Source organism: Equus przewalskii, chromosome 21 (assembly GCF_037783145.1).
Source record: "Equus przewalskii isolate Varuska chromosome 21, EquPr2, whole genome shotgun sequence".
Taxonomy (NCBI): Eukaryota; Metazoa; Chordata; class Mammalia; order Perissodactyla; family Equidae; genus Equus; species Equus przewalskii.
The window spans coordinates 35,558,308-35,578,011 of NC_091851.1; the positions used below are offsets into that span (position 1 = coordinate 35,558,308).

General features: G+C 46.9%; 1 protein-coding gene across 2 annotated transcripts in view; it reads left to right on the forward strand.

The window, feature by feature from the left end:
* The first annotated feature begins 8,679 nt into the window (after positions 1 to 8,679).
* The window catches only part of EYA2 (EYA transcriptional coactivator and phosphatase 2), a 251,928-nt gene continuing 240,903 nt past the window's right edge, over positions 8,680 to 19,704 (forward strand). Inside the window, exon 1 of one of the 2 annotated variants that reach the window (XM_070589359.1) lies at positions 8,680 to 9,053. The gene's annotated coding sequence lies outside the window, so the exon portion shown is untranslated. Of the gene's footprint in view, positions 9,054 to 12,482; positions 12,569 to 19,704 lie in introns of those variants that run through there. The other variant, XM_070589358.1, reaches the window with a different exon arrangement.

A 19,704-nucleotide genomic window follows, 5' to 3' on the forward strand; every position in this document is an offset into this window, starting at 1 on the left:
TTCCCAAACTCCCATGCAATGAGGTCTGGTCATATCATTAAGTTCTGGCCAATAGGATGTGAATGGAAGCAATGTGTTCAACTTCTGGGCAGTTCCCTTAGGAGAACAGAGTTAACCTTACAGCTCTTTTTCCCTCTTCCTGCTGGCTGGAATGCAGATATGATGGCTGGAGTTAAGGCAGCCACCTTGGGCCATAAAATTGCCGCCACCTGATGATAGCAGAACAAAAAAACAGAAGGACCTTGGATCCCAAATGACGGTGGAGCCACCAAACTGGCCAACAACTGCCTACTCAGCCTTTTAAGTGAGGAAAAAAACGTATCAAATAAAAGCCACTTTGGGAGGATGTCCTTCTGTCACAGCAGCCAAACTGATGTCCTAAATAATGCAGTCACTGAATGCTGAAAGGGAATTACCTGGTAAAGGAAGTAATCATTTCAAATTGGGGAAATTATTTGATTTCACCTTCCCAAGAATTCTGTGAGGGGGGAAGTTTGTGTATTGGTATTTAACTGCCATGAATATTGTAAATTGCTAAAAATGCTTATTGTACAACTATTTCATTCCCCCTGGGATTCTTCTCCACTGTTGGAGAGGGCGGGCCACGGGCTTCAGCTCTGCGGAAGGAACCGGCAAAAAATGCTGTGTAAACCAACTGGGGTTTTGGCAATGAGTGCACATTTATTCACCAGTTGAGCGTTTGTTTAGATTCCACTGTTTTGAAAATTTAAATGGTTCAGTATTTTAAATTCGTTCCTAAGCCGAGTGTAACGAATGGCCTTTCTTCTCCTTAGGTCACGGAAAAGAATCTTCTTGTGTTTGTGGCTAATTCCTCAACGGCAGAGGCCCAGAGAAAGGGCAGAGGGATGCGTAGGTCAAAAATAAACATGAGACGAGAGACGGGTCCTGGATTTCCCGTGGCCTGTTCATTTCCAGTCATCCCTACTGTTACATGTGAGTTGGGTGGGTTCTGTATACAGAGTAAGCTGCGCACAAATTCTAGGAAATAATTTTGAATTACTGAAATTACAGTTTACCCAACTTAGTTTTTCCCCTTGAGTTTTTAAGACTCTTCAAATCTATTGTTCTATTTCTAAGAATAAAACAACAATAATCAGCCATTGTTTTTAAGGAAACCACTGATTAATATTTGCTCCCATTTACAAGCTTAGCTAATTAAATGCCTTCGAATCTTTTAAACCGCCTTTCTAAATTTGATATTCTGGATATTTGACTGATCTTCTGGGTACTTCAACTGTCCAACATTTGTACTAACTCAATCCATTCTTATAAATCTAATAAATCACGCTTATACAGCCAATTTTAAATTCTCTTCAGTGTTTCAACGATTGTAATATAAACTCAGTAAGACTTCCTTTGAAAAATTGTCCATTTCAGCAACAATTCGGTTACCTTCTAAATTACAGTCAACAAGTCTGACCACGTTACTCCAACAGCTTAAGCCCCTTCAGCATAAATCTCTTAAAGTATGTAATTTACTAAATGTGAACAGATTCCTTCTTAACAAAAAAAAATTAACATGATGATCTTGACCCTGTCAAATATTTCCACATTTATTTCTGAATCTTATCTCAGTTAAAATATACTTTCTGATAAAATCGCTTTCCCATTTAGGACATTTCTATAATTAACTCTAGATATTCCTGGGGTTTAAAGATGCTTACCAGGGCCCAGCCCTACGGCCATGTAGTTAAGGTCGTGCACTCCATTTCGGCAGCCTGGGGTTCGCCAGTTGAGATCCTGGGTGCAGACCTACATACCAGCTCATCAAGCCATGCTGGGGAGACATCCCACATAGAAGAACTAGAATGACCTACAACTATGATACACAACCATGTACTGGGGCTTTTGGGGAGAAAGAAAAGAGGAAGATTGGCACCAGATATTAGCTCAGGGCCAATCTTCCTCACCAAAAAGGAAAAGAAAAAGATACTTACCTTCTAGGGAGATGATTGCCTTCAGGTAGCTGAGGTCGCTGCCAAGTAGAATTTTTAACCTGGAGTCCATGGTTATAATTCATGGGGTCTGTAAACTTGGATGGAAAAAAGTATGTTTCTGTTCACCAACCTCTAACTAATATTTAGTAGCCCCTTCGAATACGAATGTGGCAACAAACCACAGTAGCATTAGTGGGACCTGTGACTGTCACCAACAGGAATCACAGGTGTTTTCATATCACATTGCGGTTGTTACAAATATCTTGAAATATCTTTTATACTCTGCACTACTTTGAAATTATGGAAATGACTGGGCCCTGCTGCTAGATCTTATTATTTAATGCATTAGTAAAGAAGCTCGTATGCCTGTACCACAATATTTTAATATTTATTGAGGCATAATTGAAGTATAATAAACTGGAAATATTTGAAGTGTTAAATTTGATCATTTTGGACAGATAGCTGCACACCATGAAAACATCACTAAATCAAGACACAGGACTTTTCTGTCACCCCCACAGTTTCTTTGTGCCCCTCTGTAATCCATCCTTCCCTACACCCATCCATGGGCGACCATTCCCTTGCTTTCTGTCACTATAAGTGAATTTGCATTTTTGAGAATTTTACATAAATGGAATCAAGCATTGAGTCTTTTTTGGGGGGAGGGCGGGGTCTGGCATTTTCACTCAACATAATGATTTTGACATTCACCGGTGCTGTGTGTGTCTCACGCCTTCCTTTTATTCCTTTTCGTTCCTGAGTAGCAATCCATCCTATGCACATACCACGTTTGTTCATTTAGCTGCTGATGAACAGTTCTGCTGTTTCCAATTTTTAGCTGTTAAAAATAAGCATGCTATTGACATTCATATACAAATCTTTGTGTGGATTTGCGTTTTCCTTTCTCTAGGGTGTCAAATGCCCGGGTCATATGGTAGGGGAATTTTTAAGAAACTGCCCAATTCCAAAGTGGTTGTCCCATTTCACATTCCCACCAGCAGTGTCTGAGCGTCTGGCTGCTCCACAACTTTGCCAGCATTCGATACGGTCACTTTTTTTAATTTCAGCCTATCTGATGGATACGTAGTGGTATCTCATTATAGTTCAATTTGCATTTCCCTGATGACTAACGATGTTGAGCATTTCTTTATGCGCTTATTTGCCATTCATATATCTTCTTTTTTGAAGTGTTGGGTCAAATGTTTTGCCCATTTCTTTTTTTTTTTATTTGTCTTCTTACTGTTGAGTTGTAAAAGTTCTTCCTATATTTGCTCTATATATCCCATATGTATACGGGGCGTGACTGAAAGCTGGGCATGACTAACAGATGTGGACGGTTCCATCAAGACTGTTGCTCCACGGTTGGGTTTCACAGTCAATAGACAGGAGCTTCACGTCTTCTCCTCTCGTCTGGCACCCTCTCTGTGGCCTCCGAACCAGTCCCTGAACGGGAGGATGGACTTCAGCCCCCGGGTCACTCTCTGTTCCCACCTTCGAATCCGCAGGGTCTTTGCCGAAGAATAAATAGAAGGAGACAGCATAAAAGAAAAAGAGAGGAAGAAAATCTCGACCTTATCTTGAGCTCTCTTCTGGTTCTTAGAAGATTGGGCTTCTCGGACACCTTTATTCCTGTTTATTTACTCCGGGGTGGGTGGTGAAGGCAACTGGAAAGGGCAATTGGTCCTTTTGCGGGCGCGGCATCAAAACTCACACCGTTTCATTTGTATCTGTCGTTCGTTCTTCAGCTGATTGCGGGTCTACACACGCAGCGGACACTGTTCAAGGCCCTCGGACGCAGCCCTGAACCAAACAGTCAGCCCCTGCTCACGTGCAGCTGCTGTTCCGGCGGCAGCGACAAACGACGCACAGGTAAACAGGTGAACGCGGGATGTGGTGTCGCGGAGGGATTCGTGCTCTTGGGGAGAAGGATGGGGGACAGTGTGACGAGTCTGCTGTTGGACACAGTGGTCGGGGGTCGGGGGGGGGCCTCTGTGGGGTGGAGACGTTTGAGCAGAGACCTGAGTGGAATGAGAGTGAAAGCCGCGGGACTCTATCCGGGAAGGGTGGTGCGCGTGGGGGACCAGCGTGTGTGGGCGTCTCCAAAGCCACTCTCCATGTGGGAGTAAGCATCTTCCACTGAACCCTGATGAGCCCGAAATTCTGATGCTCTGCCTGAAAATGCGCCCAAGAGTTGATTTCCTGTTATTTGAAACGGGAAAAATTGTAATGCATGACGCCTCACCCCAAGCCCCAAAACAATTTCCTAAAATGGAACTAAGCGCTTAAAATGCCTACCGACTACCAGACTAGCCTGTTAGGATACAAAATGCTTAAAGCATGGCTTCCTGACCCATCCCCGAACAATTCCTAAAGCTTTCAGCAAATGGTGTGTGTGTGGTGACACGGCCACATCGATTTCATGTCCCCCTTCTTTACTTCTTGGTGGTTTTTCAAAATGAGGTTCTGACGTCCTCTCAGTAGTTAAAATGTTACTTTCCCTGTGTGTTATTTTGATAGAAATGCTACATTGAGTTTTGGGGATACAAATATAAGTTTTTCTGTATAAATATTGGTCCGATAATTGTGAGAAACATGCCTTGTATGAAGCTGGGGTATTAAATACAAATGCAGTCTACTGGGAAGTTGTTTACTAGGGAGCTGCTCAAAGTTGGCTTGTATTTGTGGGTTATTATATTTGGGTTAGGAAGGATGTGAGGTTTTTTGTTTTTGTTTTTGTTTTCGTTTTCGTTTGATGAAGGGGTATTTAATATTTCACGTGTTTGCGACAAACCCCTGCCCAAACCCCACATACCCACTGTGTCACATACCGCCTCTTTTATAAGGATCATGGGGAAACTTCTCCCCTCTATCAATATCAGGCAAAGTTCTGATTTGTTCAAGTAGTTCTGTTTGTTTCTATCTTATAGGCATTGAGAATTATGAAGATAGTGAAGCACTTTAAAAAAATTTTTTTTTGAGGAAGATTGGCCCTGAGCTAACATCTGCTGCCAATCCTCCTCTTTTTGCTGAGGAAGACTGGCCCTGAGCTAACATCTGTGCCCATCTTCCTCTATTTTATATGTAGGTTGCCTGCCGCAGCATGGCTTGATAGGTAGTGTGTAGGTCTGCCCCTGGGATCTGAACCAGCAAACCCCGGGCCACTGAAGCAGAACCTGGGAACTTAACTGCTGCACCACCGGGCTGGCCCCAGTGAAGCACTTTAAAATCCATGGTTTTCAGTCTTGACTCTGCAGAGCTTTGGGAGTTCCCTCAAGACCCTTTACGAGTACCCACAGGAGAAAGGTGTGAGGCATGAGGCTGGGGCTGGGATCCCTCACCTCCTTTTTCCACACGGAGCTTCTGTGCATGCTGGCTTTCGAACAAAAGAAAATTTGAAAGTGCTGATGTAATTGATCACATTTTCCTCTTTGCATTGCCTGCCAGGAAGCTCAATCAATTCTCAATCAATTCCCATGCCTGACAAGTGCTCAGGACCTCTTAGCCCACATTTTGAGTGCAAACCTCACCCTGGCTTTCTTTTCTTCTCCTTCCCATGTTTCCCCTTCACTGCTTTTCTTGTTTTCTTTATTCTACAGCCGTATGTATGTTTTTGCATACTGCCTCAAATCCCTTTTGGAAGGAGCCAAGCTTTAAATGAATGCATTTTTTAAAATGGAGTACTTTTTTGTAGAGGAGATCTTTCAGGTGAGAAAGGACTGTGTATAGAAATAAGGCATGATTTGGCACGGAGAGTATACATGTGTGTTTGTAGGATATGTAGATACACGTTGGCTAGTTGTGAAACTTGTAGTTTTCAGAGTTAAGCTGGTCTTCTGGCTTCAGAGAAGGTTGACTTGGAAGACTCTGGGGGGCAAAAATGTTTTACTCCAGGGTAGGCGTGTCTGTGGTCTACACTCCAAAGAATCTGCGTTATGGTTTAGCATGTGCAGATTTTGTCTGAGATTATTTTGCTGGTCATTATAAAATGAGAACAAATTCTTCCCAAGAAGAAATCAAGAGAAAGAAAGAGATGGAAAGGGGGCACTTGCCCCTACAGGGGAAAGCGGCAGGATTTGAAGTGGTTTTCGGTAAGAATCGGGAGCTTGAGTCCCAGCTCAGCTTCTATGTCTTCTGCTGTGAATCTGTGATCAAAAGTCCTCATTCTTCCAAGATGGAGACTCACCCCCTGCAAACGCCGGCATCCTCCCGGGAGCTTTAAAAAGTACTGATGCCTCAATCTCCCCCACAGAGGCTCTGGTTTAATTGGTCTGGGGCGGGGCCTGAGCATGGGGATTTTAAAGGCTCCCCTGGAAATTCTAATGTGCAGCCGAGTTGAGAACCACTGCCCAAGAGAAGGAAAAAATAAAATTAATAAGCACCTGCCTCCTTTTATCTCTCAGGGGGCCTTCGGGCGTGGCTGCGATTTATGAGCTAATGGGCCAGATTCTGGTGAAGGGGTCAAGTGGGTTGAGGGAAACCAGTTAACCCTTTGTACCCCTTAGAGTACCCCTCGTTAATAAGTGTTCTTCAGCAATTTCCCCCATGATCTGCAAGAAGAAATACATTGCACATCCTGACCCAGCTTCACACACACTTACTCTTATTGCATACAATTCACTTGATATTTTCCATTCCAGTCTCTTCCTTTAGGGAAAAATATTTTTTGCTTACTGCCATTGTTTAAACAACATTAGATTAAAGCTCACGGGCCAAGATAAATTAGATATCTCTGGAGAGCATTAAGAAGTGCAATTTATAAGGACTTGGAACTTTTGCAAAGATGCTATGGGAAGTGAAGTTGTGTGTACAGTAATAATATTTGTTGAGCGATGGCTGGTGCCAACTCCAGTCACAGCAGAAAGTCTTTTACGAGCAGATCTCAGTGAATTGTCACAATAATAATAATACAAGATGGGTGCCATTATCTCCGTCTTTGAGGTGAGAAAGTGAAGGAGAAGTACCTCTGTACGCCCCGCACCGAGACAGCAGAAGACTCATCTTCAGCCAGGACCGGCGCGTCTGATGTCTACCTGGCTCGTGCGAGGAGAACAGCCAGGCTGACTGGATCCATTTGCTTCTGTCTGAAGTTTGGGAGTAGAAAGGGGACGGAAGAAGCTGTGACAGAGGTGGATCGAGGTGGACGGAGGCCTCTGCGTAAACAATTCGGGGACCCTATTTAAGAAAAAGAATACAAACTGATGAGTCCAAAATTAGGTCCCAAAGTACATATTTCTTTGAATTAACAAATCACAACAAATTCAGATTTTAAGATGCTGAAAAATACCACAAACATCACAAAATTCCCAACTCAACTTTCCCTCAGCTGGATCCCCAAAAGCCAGTGGCCACTTCCACCCCACCCGGCTCAAGGTCAGGGCCTGCAGTGGGAAATCACAGTGGAGAGAGATGGTGGTCTCTGCTGATTGGGGCTGAATGTCAAAAGCAAAGCACTTAGAAATTTTACATGAACAGGTGACCATGTGAACACATTTCTAGGCTCTTAGAAAGGGCCCTAGAAAGGGCACAGCAAGCGGGGGACCCGGAGCTTAACTCCATCAGCTTCCCAGTGGCCTGCAACCGGAGCTGAAGGCTCTGTGTTTCTTCTCGAGAGCGAGGGCATTGGAGACGGCTGGACCTCACCTTCAGCCCTGGGTCGGCCACTCTGCCTTCTGAGTTTGGACTCAGTCATCGGTAACATGGGCACACTAACAGTGTCTGCCTTTGGGTCTCTTTTGAGGATTAAATGTGATAAGGAAGGCTCACCCGATGAGCTTAGGGTTGGCAGGTTTAGCAGAGAAAAATATAGGACACCCAGTTAAACTGGAATTTCAGAGAAACTGAATAATTTTTGAGTATAAATATATACCACCTATTGCAGAGCACACATATTAAAACTTTTTTCTTATTTCTCTGAAATTCAAATCTATCTGAGTGCCCTGTATTTTATTGAGCTTAACAAATGGCAGTAGTTGGTACTGTTTTCGGACTGAAGCACCCTAGGTGTTCCACCCCCGGAGTTCGTAAACAGTGGAGAGCGAGTGAGAGGGAGAAAAATATTGCACAGACTCCATTCCAGGCAGTTGATTGTGAGGAAGATTGAAAGAGGTGGCCTTCAGAGGAGGAAGTAAGTGGGGTGCCTTAATTTAAGGTGTGTGTGGAGGGCGTTGCCCCACTGACTTTGGGTAAGCCAGTTAAATTCTTGGGACCTCAGTTTCCCTGTCTGTAAAATGGGTGAAGGGTAGGGGGCGCTTCCTGAACTCTCCTCCAGGAGACAGCACCAGCAGGGGCACTTTCTCATAATACAGATGTCACTGCCTCAGAGAGGTCTTCCCTGACTGCTGTAAGATTTCGTGCCCGAGCCCCCAGTACATCATGTTTTCCCCGCCACGGTAATCAACTTTCTGAAATGGTCTTGCTTCTTCACTTGGTTGTTAACGGTTCACCTCCCCATGTGAATGTAAGTTCCGGGAGGGCAGAAAACTAGTCTGTCTCGTTCTGGCTGAATCTCCCACAGCTGGACCTGGCACAGGAGGTGCTCAATGTACCCTGAATGAATGAATGGGTGGGTGAATGAATGAATGTCAGTGTAATTGTTGCAGTTCCTTCCGAGCAGGCTTTCTTCTCTCAGGGGCCGTGCCGGGTTGCAGAGGGAGGAGGTGTGGGTGTCGGTGGGTGGAGAGGAGGCTGGGCCCTCGCCTCCTCCGCGACCGGCGAGAGGGAGCGCGCTCGGCTCGGCTGCAGGCGCTCGGAGCAGCGCGGCGGCAGTGGCAGCGGCAGGGCCCGAGCCCCGCGCCCCGCGCCCCGCGCCCCGCGTCCAGCCGCCGGGGGTGTGCGCCCGCCGAGCCCGGCGCCGCGCCTCGGAGCCCGCACGCGCCCACGCAGCGGCGCGGGGACCGGGCGGGGGCAGAGGGAGGGCCCGGCCGAGGGAGGGGAAGGGGCCGGTCCTCCCCGCGCAGGCGGCGGCCGCGGCAGCCCAGGAGGCGGAGGCAGCGGCGGCGGCAGCGTGCCCGCTGCAGTGGCCCCGCCGCGTCGGACCCGCGCCCGCACCCGCACCCGCACCCGCACCGCGCCGGGGCGCCCTCTCCACCGCGCGCGGTGAGTACCTCCCGCCGCGCCCGCCCCGGCCGCCCGCCGGGATTCGCCGGGCCGGGGTGGACGCGGGCACCTCGCCGTGCGCCTCTCTCCCGCACCCGCTGAGCGGGGGGGCCTCCGCAGCTGTTGGGGCGCTCGGGGGCGCACGGGCCGGATCGGGGCGCCCGGGGCTCCCAGGGCGGCTCAGGCACAAGGGCAGCGGGCACAGCGGGCAGATCCTGTCTGGAGAAAGTCCGTCCCGGGCTCGGGGCCTCAGTTTCCCCGTGCGCTTGGTGGGGAACGACCCCGAAGTTTGCACTCCCGCGCGCGGGACAAGTGCATGGCGCGCAGGCGGTGTAGACGCGGCTGGGTCCTCTGCGTTTGGTTTGTTTTATGACCCGAGTGGTTCGCGATGAGGGACGCTCTCAGTCGGACCGAAGAGGCGCCGGGAGCCGGGAGACAAACGCACGCCCTCGGGCGCTGTTTCTGGGGTAACCGAGGAGCAAGCGGCTGGAACCCCTGGGATGGGGCTGGAATGGCCCGCTGAGCCTTGTCCTTCTAGCTACTCTGCGTTTTCAAAGCCCGTTTGCGCTCGGCCTGCGCTGGTCCGGCTCCCCGGCTTTGTGCCGGAGCGGACGTCCTGGCGCTGGCTGAAGTTGGGGTTGAAACTTGCAGAACTTTCCATCAAAAGAAGGTTTAGAAGGAAGCGAGGGTTTGGTTGTGATGGGAGAGAGTGGAGAATGGAATTGCTTTTTAGCCTCGCAGCCTGGAGGTAAAAGGGCCGTGCTGGCCCTCGCTCCTTAAATGTATTTCCTGCCCCCAAATACGTAGTTTATAAGCTCAAGGAATATTAGGAAGGCTTGACCGGTGAAAATGTTCGCATCACAGAATCCTCAGTGCGCCTTTCCCGACTGTTGGGAGCGAAGCGCTTTGGCCCTGCGGGGTTGCTACTGCCCCGAAGCGGGGAAGCCCAGGCTAAGAGTTGACAGCGTGCACGCTGCTGCCGTCTGAGTTCTTTTTAAAGCAAGACTGATGCTGCATTTTTATGGATACCATTTTCTTCTCTTCCCCCTTTCCCCCAAATGTAAGGTAATCTTTAATTACTTGTTTTTTTATAACGTTGAGGTATAAATCACCCCCGGTGGGGGTACCTTTTCATTACGGGGAGCAGTGAATCGAGTGCACATCAGAGTTGGGTGTGTGAGCAGGACAGAGGGAAGCAGAATGATTTACAGACATAAAGTCAGAATGTGAGTGCCGAATTAGGTTTGAGTTAGGGAGCTCCCTTCCAAAGGAAATTATAACCAGCGGACAATTGTATTTCAAACCGAATCTGTTCATTTCATGAGCGGTTTCTTGCTTGCTTGAGTGAAATTTCTGCTTCCAGAGTATGAGTACCGAGCAAGTAGCCGCATACCAGCCTCTTGCCCTTTTGAAAAGAGAGAGAGGAACTCCGTTTCAAACCTCCTTTTAAAAATAATCTTTGTGAAAAAATCTTTTGGGCAACTTTACTCAAGAAACGTTCATCTTTTCCCTCTGTTCTCTCCCCATCACCTTAAACCCTTTAATCTTTCTACTTCCTTGCATTTAGACATCCTCAGACTAGGGAAAGTTAATAGATAATTTATATAACAAATGATGATTGTTTGAAGCTTGCTTTAGACTGAGCGTGAAATCGTGTTTGCAGCCAACATCCCCTTGCCTTTGAAGGAAATTCTACATTTTGCACTTTCGAACAATGTGGCTAGATCTGAAAGGACCTGAACTTTTTAAAAGCAGTTCGTGTGTCCCATACATAGTTAGTAGTTACTCCATTCTCTTGTAACTTTAGCTTCACAATATTATTAACTATTTTATCTTAAAGGAATGGGCATTTTTCCTCCATCTTGAAATAGCTCACCTAGTGTGCTGGCTATGTGTCTGAGAATACGCCATAAACACATAAATCTCTTTCCTGATATTAAATAACTAAAGGAAATAAAATAAAATAAAAAGATGTTATCCCAATACGTTGGGATTTTTAAAAAACATGTTTTGATCACTTAAGTTTTAGAATCTTCTTTTCATGCCTTTTGTGTTGTATTAAACGCATCATAAAGAGATATGATTTGTTGACTTGTTAGAGGATTACCGTTTGGCAAAAACACCCAAATATGCTATTTCAAATGTGTGGTATTACTTCTGCTTTAAATTGCATGTAAGAGATGGCGAGCCTTGTTCCAGACGGATAAATTGATAAAATGCTAGCTGCTGCTGGGAGAACGGAATATCCTCAGAGAAAACACTCTGTGCTGGAGCTGAGTGCGTTTTGAATTAGAGTGAGCAAGCTGTTGAGACCCTGGCAGTTTGTGAAAAAGTATGCGCAGTCCAGGCACGTCCACTTTAAGACATTTTTGGTTCGCCCATGACAAAAAGACTCCTTTCCCACAAAGAAGAAACCGTTCCCTTATTTTTTCAGTTACTTTTCCAAAGATAACTTGTGTCGGGCGCGAGACACCAGAGTTATGCAGAACTCTAACCGTAACCGGCTCAGAACCAGGACTCATTCTTGCTCCTTCCACCAGATGTTTTTTAGGTGTCCTCAGCTGGAATGCCCAGTTTGAAACTAATTAGACCAGCAATAAACTCCTTGTATAATAAAATCGCAGGCCGTTATGGTGCATAAGTGGGGCTCCCAGCCACTTATGACAGATGCCTCTCTCTCGGCAGAGAGAGCCCGTGGCTGTCAGGAGAAAATGAAGGCATGGAGATGTCTTGTTTAGACGTTTGCCTGTCCCTAAAGATCCGCTAAGTATCCATGCACAGCGCGTTATCTTCTGTAAGGGGTGGGGGGACGTTGCAACTGGGGTGGGGTATTGTCTTTGTCGGGCAGGCCTCCATTGCACAAAAATGCTTGGGGAAAAAATAAAAGCATAAAAATGAGGCAGTATCCACAGGTCTGAGGGGTATGTGTTGTGAATTTGAGTATGGAGTGTGTGTGTGTGTGTGCGTGCGTGTGGGCTGGGTGAGGCTTCCCCTCACTTAGGCACACATGAAATGTAAGGCCGTCCGGCCTGACGTGAATTCCTTAGGAGAGAGAACTTTCTCCCCAAAGATTTTTTATAAAGGGGGCATTTGCCTAACTCCGTAGTCCTCCTTGTCTGTGGGGTTGGTGGAGGTGCAGTGGCTGGTGACTCAGTTCCCTCCAAGGCCCACAGGTTCTGCCGCTTGCCAAGGCTGGGTTTTGTTGGTGGAAGGAAACTTTTTTTCTTAGCTGGCTGCTGTGAAAAAGGAGTTGGTGGCCTCCACTCAAAAGGAATCTCTTTTCAGAGAATTAGCCCCAGAGTTGAGAAAACACAGCCTGTTGACAGAACACACACACGCACACACACACTCACACACTCACGCACACACGCCCCAGAATGCCTCGCTCTCTCCCCACCGTCCTCCCTCAGCCCCACCCCCAGCATCACAACAGCTTCTGAATGGCCCACTTCTTTCCCCTCTATCGTTTGTGGCATTTCAACAGACCCCACAAACCAAACACAAAGAAGATTCTGGTAAGGAAACAATTAGCAGAGAACTCACTTGAGACAATGCTTCATTTTCGCTATTTGAAGATCTTAACTGGCCTAATGGTGTTTGAGTAACACCTCTTCTAATCTGAGGATAAACCCCCTCAGTCAGGTGGCAAATACTTGAAGTGACTGGCTGGGACCCGCTGGTCTCGCTGTGAGAGGGTCGGAGGGCAGGAAGGCACGCTGCATCTGCCTCGCTGCGTCGCATGGGGTTCCAAATCAGCTCAGGGTATGAAAGTACCACCCAGCTGTATTTAGGGGGAGGAGGACGACGGAAGTTACAGGCTTTGAAATTTATTTTTCCTGCTCTTTCTTTCTTTTTGCTCACTTTCATCATGTTGGTGCCTTTGCCTGTCTCTCCACTTACAAATTATATCTTTGTATTTGATAATAATGATGAAAATCGCTGCCATTTATGGAGCACTCATATGCCAGGCCTGAAGTCAACTCCTGCCATGTGTTTTTAGCATGGGTTCTCATAACAACCCTTTGGCATAGGAATTAATGTTATTATTGTTATCCCAACTTTGTTAACGAGGAAACTGAGTCGAGAGTCCACTGACTCAGGAGAGGCCAGAAAGCAAGTGAACCCCGGGATCGAGGCCTTCCGACCTCCAGACTGTGCCTTTCCCATGTGCTGTGAAAACCTTAGCTCAGAGAACATTTCTGCTCTCACTTCCCTTACAGAGAGATGCTGAATTTGCATGGTTTTAAATGCGCGTAACGCAATTATTTTCTGACTCTGCCGTGATGTTTGCTGTTGTTGTTTTAAACGAAAGAAAAATCATATTAAGTGTTCAGAGGACGCAGATATGAGCCCTTGTGAGTCACGATAGTTAGCAGGTTGTGTGTGGTTCTGTAAAGGAAAATGACTGTTTATTTACAAGGGCTAATGTGATTTGTGCCTTCTATGCTCTAACGCTGCGCATTTCGGTTCCTAAAAAGAGTCAATAAATTTACCGGCAGTGGCAAGGCCCTCCAATGTTACGGTAGGCGGTCCAAGTCCAGTTTCCCGGAAGGTGCTGGGTTGCTATGGGTGGGTGGTTGTTTGGGGGTCCGACTGTAAACATTTGGAGAGGGAAGAATAATTTGGAACAGGTGGTCCCCAGAGTCAGGTAACCGGCACAATTTCTCTCTGCCACTTTGAAGGTTAAGGGAGGCCGCGGGCTGCCCGAAACTGGGACAGGCGGAGTGAGGGTCCGTGGGGCCTCGGGGGCCCTCCCTTTGGGACACAGCCTGGCAGGATGGATGGGAGGGTCTCTGCTCCCCGGTCTATAGAAAGCAGGGGCTTCATCATCTCTGTCATCGCCCCCTGATAGTGCTGGTTCAGGCGCAGCTGCGTCTGCTCCTGCTTTTTTGAAAAGTCTGCCTCTGTTTTCAGATACGTGCAGAAATTTAAAACAGGAACTTAGATGAGCAGATAGCCAGGACAGGTTCCCTTCTTGCCGGTTTGGAGAATGCACACACAGCCGACTGTCTTTGCCTGATAATGCCAATTTAGACATGTTTAAATGCACCAAGTGTTTAAAGGAGGTTAGAAATTATTTTGTCATTTAGTATCAAGAGCATCGTGTCCACAACAGGAAAATGTGTGTGATTTCAGTGGCCTTGTATTTTTTTCCCCGTTTTCCTTTTGAGCATCTAATAAAGTTAGATTTTTAAAATCTGTGTGTTCCCAGCTGTAACCTATCCGTGCATATCTACTCAGTCATTCCGAGGAGAATTGTCAACTCTCTGTGAATTTAACTAAAAGAAAAATGATAAAATCAACATTTTTTCCCCCAAAGAATGAGGAACTGGCAGGTCCTTGTCCTATAGAGATATGACAACTTGCTTTTGTCTTGCATCAGCTGAGTGTGTCAGTCCTCCTTTCTTTTCTATTCTTCTCCCAGGAACCGTCTTTCATAACTGACCTGTACTGTGTATTAGCCAAAAGACATTTTAATTTTGTAAAGAAAAATCATGCCAGAGACGGCCGGGTCTGTTTCAACCATTATTGTTTCTGTATCGTGCATACTTTGGGTTTCATGGTAAGATGTGGGTTTGCCAAGAAAGAAAATTACAGCAAGAAACTATGTTGAAAACATATACACTTCTGTTTAAGAAATGGGAAAAACACAGAAAAATTCCGCATGGTAATTGCTTTAACGTGAGTTTTCAATGTCATTGTTTGACTTATGTCAGAAAGCCCCTCTTAGCTAATTCTCACTTAGGCCGTTACCAAATATCGCACCTTAAAAACGGCAAATGTGGGTCTGAACTCGGACGATCTTTAAGACTTTGAGACATCCTTAACCCTGGTGGAAACATTCCAGATTTTTAGATTGTGCAGGCTGGCTTTTTTTTTTTTTTTAAGGTTACTTAGATATCGATTTTATTTTCTTGACCCAAAATAAGAAAACACAGGGAATTCTCAAAAGCTTTTTACGGGCTGCTATTATGAGAAGAGAAGCCAAACCAACATGTATTAGGTCATGAGTTTGAAGTGCATAAATAAGCCCAATGAAGGTCACCCAAACAGGGCGAAAACCACCAATTCTCCTTCCGTCGGCCAAGTCTGCATTCCTGCCTGTTAGACATGTTTGGTTGAAGTGGACGCAGAAGAAGGCCCACGCTTGAAAGATCTCGATTTGATTTGGAGTCCTGAGGACGACCGAAGACGTTCTTGGGGTAAAGTGACATGGGGGGGCTGGAACTCCCACCTCCTTCGATCCCCCCTCACTGCTTCAAAGAAAAAGCAGATTCCGGGGCCACCCCTTACTCCAAAGCACATGTTTCATTCCTGATTGGAAATGCGGAAGCCAGAGGTGGAAAATGTCGAGCGTTCCTTGCGTCCGTCTCCTCACCTCCCACCCCCTTCCTGTAGTAACTTTGTGGTTAAGGTATTAATAGTTTGCGAAACAGTTTTTCATTCTTAGGAACGTGGATGTGTTTTTAGCATTTGGGGTGCACCATGTAAGTACAGACCTTTAGGACTCCCTTGATTGGCAGCTCCCCGAAATGCAGAGAGAGATGAGAGTATGTCCACTGCATCCCCGAGTTTGGTACCAACCCTGGCGCTGATGGAAATTCCACGTAGGGAGAAAACCTCCTCTTAGGAGAGACAGCCAGGGTGTCCGTGCAGATCGGTTATTTTCTTTTGTGGGTGTGTATTATTTGCACGTATGGAGACTTTTGTTTCTGGGTGTTCTAGAAACATTTGTCTCTCCAGCAAAGGTCTGAATGCCCGTCTTGGCTGGGAAGGGGGTTGGGGGGAAGGAGCACGGGGCGGATTCCTGCCCCTCTGGCCTTTGTGTGACTGGTACTGTAGGGGGAAGCGGTGACTCGCTGCTCGGATGGTGTCATGTGGCATAACAAGTTGCGACTTGCCTCTTGTGTTGTAAGCAGAGTTTTGGCCCCATCCAGCCGTGGAAAAGAAGGGGAGCCAAGAAGATTATCTGCTTCGGGTCTGCGAGGGGCCTGAGCTCTCTGGTGCTCTCCTCTCGCTGAAGAGACTATACTCCCTGCAGCCTGTCATGTTGGGGTGTGGAGACAGGGAGTGGGGGGAGAAAGAATGTCTTAAAGTCAGGGAATGTCTGAAACGCTCCGAATATCTTCCGCATGGCTCTGGCACCCTCAACAAGACAAATGATGAAAGGATACGGAAGCAGACTTTTTTGGGGGGTGGGCAGAGAGATTGGGGGCCTTGCTAGTGGTTTGATCGAGAGTGGAGAATTTTCTGACACCTTGGGACCCCTGGAATGTCTTGCTGGAGTGTCTTTAGGAACCTGGTTTTGGAAGTGTTGTCTTTTCCTGAAGCTTTGCTGTCTTTTCTTTGTGCTTATTTTTAGTGAATTAGGTTTTTTGGGTTTGTCTTTAAGAAAACACGAGACTTGTTTGGGAATAACAAGTGGCCCGTATTTATTGATCACTTACTATGTCAGGCACTGTGCTAAGTAAACACTCAGATTTCTGGCTCCAAATAGCCTTCGATGGAATGTGCTATTATTATGATTCCTTGTTTACAGATACGAAAATTGAACCCCAGGGAGGTAAAGTAAGTTGTCCAGGGTTACATGGCTTGTGTCATAGCCAGGACTGAACCCAGTTTTGATTCCTAACTGCTAAGCTATCCAGCCAGTGCCTCCACATGTTTGTCCTGGAGAAATGGATTTTAAAGTCAGTCTCCACTGTTTTTGTCTCAGTGATATTAACTGACGGTCAGGTACAAAGTTGGGCTCAGAAATAAGAGACATCCAGTGATTCTCAGAATCTTCAGCCTGTCCTTGAAGGAATTCTGAAGGTTTAGAGTTGGAATCTGTTGAAATGGGGGCTGCGTCACGGCAGTTAGCTGGTCTAAGCTGTTGCGTGTGGTGGTTTTTGTGCTAAAATGGCAAGGTTGAGTAGTCCCCACAGAGGTCACAGGCCCTGCAAAGCCTAAAACACTCTCTCTCTGGCTCTTTACAGAATGTTTGCTGGCCCCTGAGCTATTGCAATATGACAAGATAAATTTAGTGGGTGAGGAAGGACATGCTCTCGAGAGGTTTCATACACCGTTTCGCTGCCTTATTATTTACCAAGTGCCTCCTGGGTGCCTCATGCAGGGCGTGGTGATGGGAGAAAACTGCGAAGGCATTCATTCTTTCCCTCATTTATTCAGCGGTGCTTGTCGAGCTGTGTTCTAGGCATTGGGCTAATTACTAGGGATTTAGAGGCAAGAAGGACCCCATCTGGCACCTCTGATGGCAGGATCCCCTGCGCTTCCACCAGAAGGGCGCTGCCTCTTCTTTTCCCCTGAGGATTCAGAGGAAAGTGGCATGACTTCTTGAGGCTTCCAGTGTTCAAGCAACAGGATGGAGAAAGAGACCCAGCTCTGCCGGCCCTCACCCGAAGAAGCCCTGCCTAATTCAATAAGAGCAGGGCGTTGGCTTCTGTGCTGAGAATAGCTTCAGGCAGAGCCCACGGCCCACTCCCCGCTCAGACAGACAACCTTCTGCTTCCCTTAGGAGGTGGTGGGGAACAGGCAGGAGCTGGGGAGTCAGACTCCCTGGACTTAAACCTTGGCGCTGACTGACAGCCTAGAGATGAAGAACACGAGCCCACGGGCCGGGCTGCTTGGCGTCAAATCCTCGCTCAGCATTAACCAACTGTTTAACCTTAGGCAAGGTACCAAACTTTCCTGTGCCTCAGTTTCTTCATCTGTAAACAGGATGGATAATAGTGCGCCTTCTTCAGAGAGTTACTGTGGGTGGAGATCAAGTTAATAAATGTAAAGTGTCTGGAATAGTATGCAGCAAAGAGTATGAATTATATCAATGTCAGTTTTATTATTATTGTTATTATTATGATTATTATTTACAAGCTGCCTGACGTTAGGCAAATGACTTAGGCTCCCTGGATTTCTATTTCCCCTCTATAAAAGGGGGGTGATGATGATAATAATAATAGGGGCAAGCCCAGTGGCGCAGCGGTTAAGTGTGCATGTTCTGCTTTGGTGGCCTGGGGTTCTTGGGTTCGGATCCCTGGTGCGGACATGGCACCACTTGGCAAGCCATGCTGTGGTAGGCGTCCCACATATAAAGTAGAGGAAGATGGGCACGGATGCTAGCTCAGGGCCAGTCTTCCTCAGCAAAAAGAGGAAGATTGGCAGCAGATGTTAGCTCAGGGCTAATCTTCCTAAAAAATAATAATAATAATAACTGCTTCAAAGGGCCATTGTGAGAATTTAAATGAGGTCATAGCTGTAAAACACTTCGCTGTGCTAAGCCAGCTGTCGTGACCTTTGAGGTGATAGGGAACTGTGTACTGGGCCGATGATGGACATGAAGCCATCGGTCAGTCTGGTCCTTTGTCAGTGTCCAGGGAACGTAGGGCGGTGGTTAATAGCACAGCCCTGAACTCAGACAGGTCTGGTCTGAGCCTTAAATCGTCTCTCACCACTTATGTCACCTCGGGTCAGAGGCCACTTCCCACGCAGTGGAGGGACCAGCGGCTGTCCCCTGGTGGTGGTGAGGGTTAGAAGAGTGGCAGGCGTAAAGCACGTAGCAGGGTGTTAGGCACACGGTAAGCACTCCATAAACGATGGCTTGTATTATTATCGCCCCACTCCCGGCTGCACCCCCGCGCCCCAGAAAGCACTGAACATGAGTAAATTTTAATTTGAAAATAAAAGAACACATTTTAAAACTGCCAAACAGATTTAAAATAATATTCATTAAACAAAATTAAAATAGTCTATTAAAGCCAGACTTTGGGCTCAGACCAAATTTTTATAACCTAAGCTTAAAGGCCAAGGAGTTCCCCCAGCCACAATGGGGACATTGTGGTTGAACTTGAGACTTCAACGCGGCTATTGAGTGGTCTTTGAAATGCACCCTTCCCCGTTAAAATGCAGGGGAGGGAAGTCAGGGGAAGGAAAAAACGAGGTTCTCGCTCACCCCAACAAACCTTAATGAATTGAAAAAGAAAAACAAAAGATTTCTCATTTTTCTCATGCTGCCTCATCCTGCCAAAGACGCGTGGCCCCCTCCTAACCCCGGCGTTGAATGGTACCCACGCAGAAAGTTCCAGATCTGATATGCTCTATGAGCTAACCTCGTCTAAATTCTGGTCTTCCCCCTTACAGATGGCCATGTGCCGTGGAGAGCTGGGACTCGGGGGCCCAACTGCCCAGGTACAAATCCCAGCTCCGTCATGCCTAGCCGTGCCTCAGTTTCCCTATCCACACATGGGAGATCACATGGCTCCTGCGTGGGGCTGAGTGAGCGTATGTAGGAGTTAGCTCTCTCTACTGATGTTTTGACCTCGTGCTGTTATCTAATGAATGAAACTTCCCCAGACTTCTGGCACTTTGAAGAACTAAAGTGTACCCGTATGACTTTATCGGAGAATTTTGAATCAAAATAATCGTAATGTTCAGGGAGGGGAGAAGTGGGTTTAAAAATCTCTCAGGAGTTGCAATATGCCAGACACTTTTAAAGCTCATTTACTCCTCTCGAAATAAAAATCCCATGACATACGTGTGTCCGTGTAATGAATGGGGAAGCCGAAGCTTGGACAGGTCAAGTGGCTGCGCAGTGACAATGCCGTTCCACGCCAGGGCTCTCTGACACCCACCCCCCGGGCCCGCTCCCCCACGT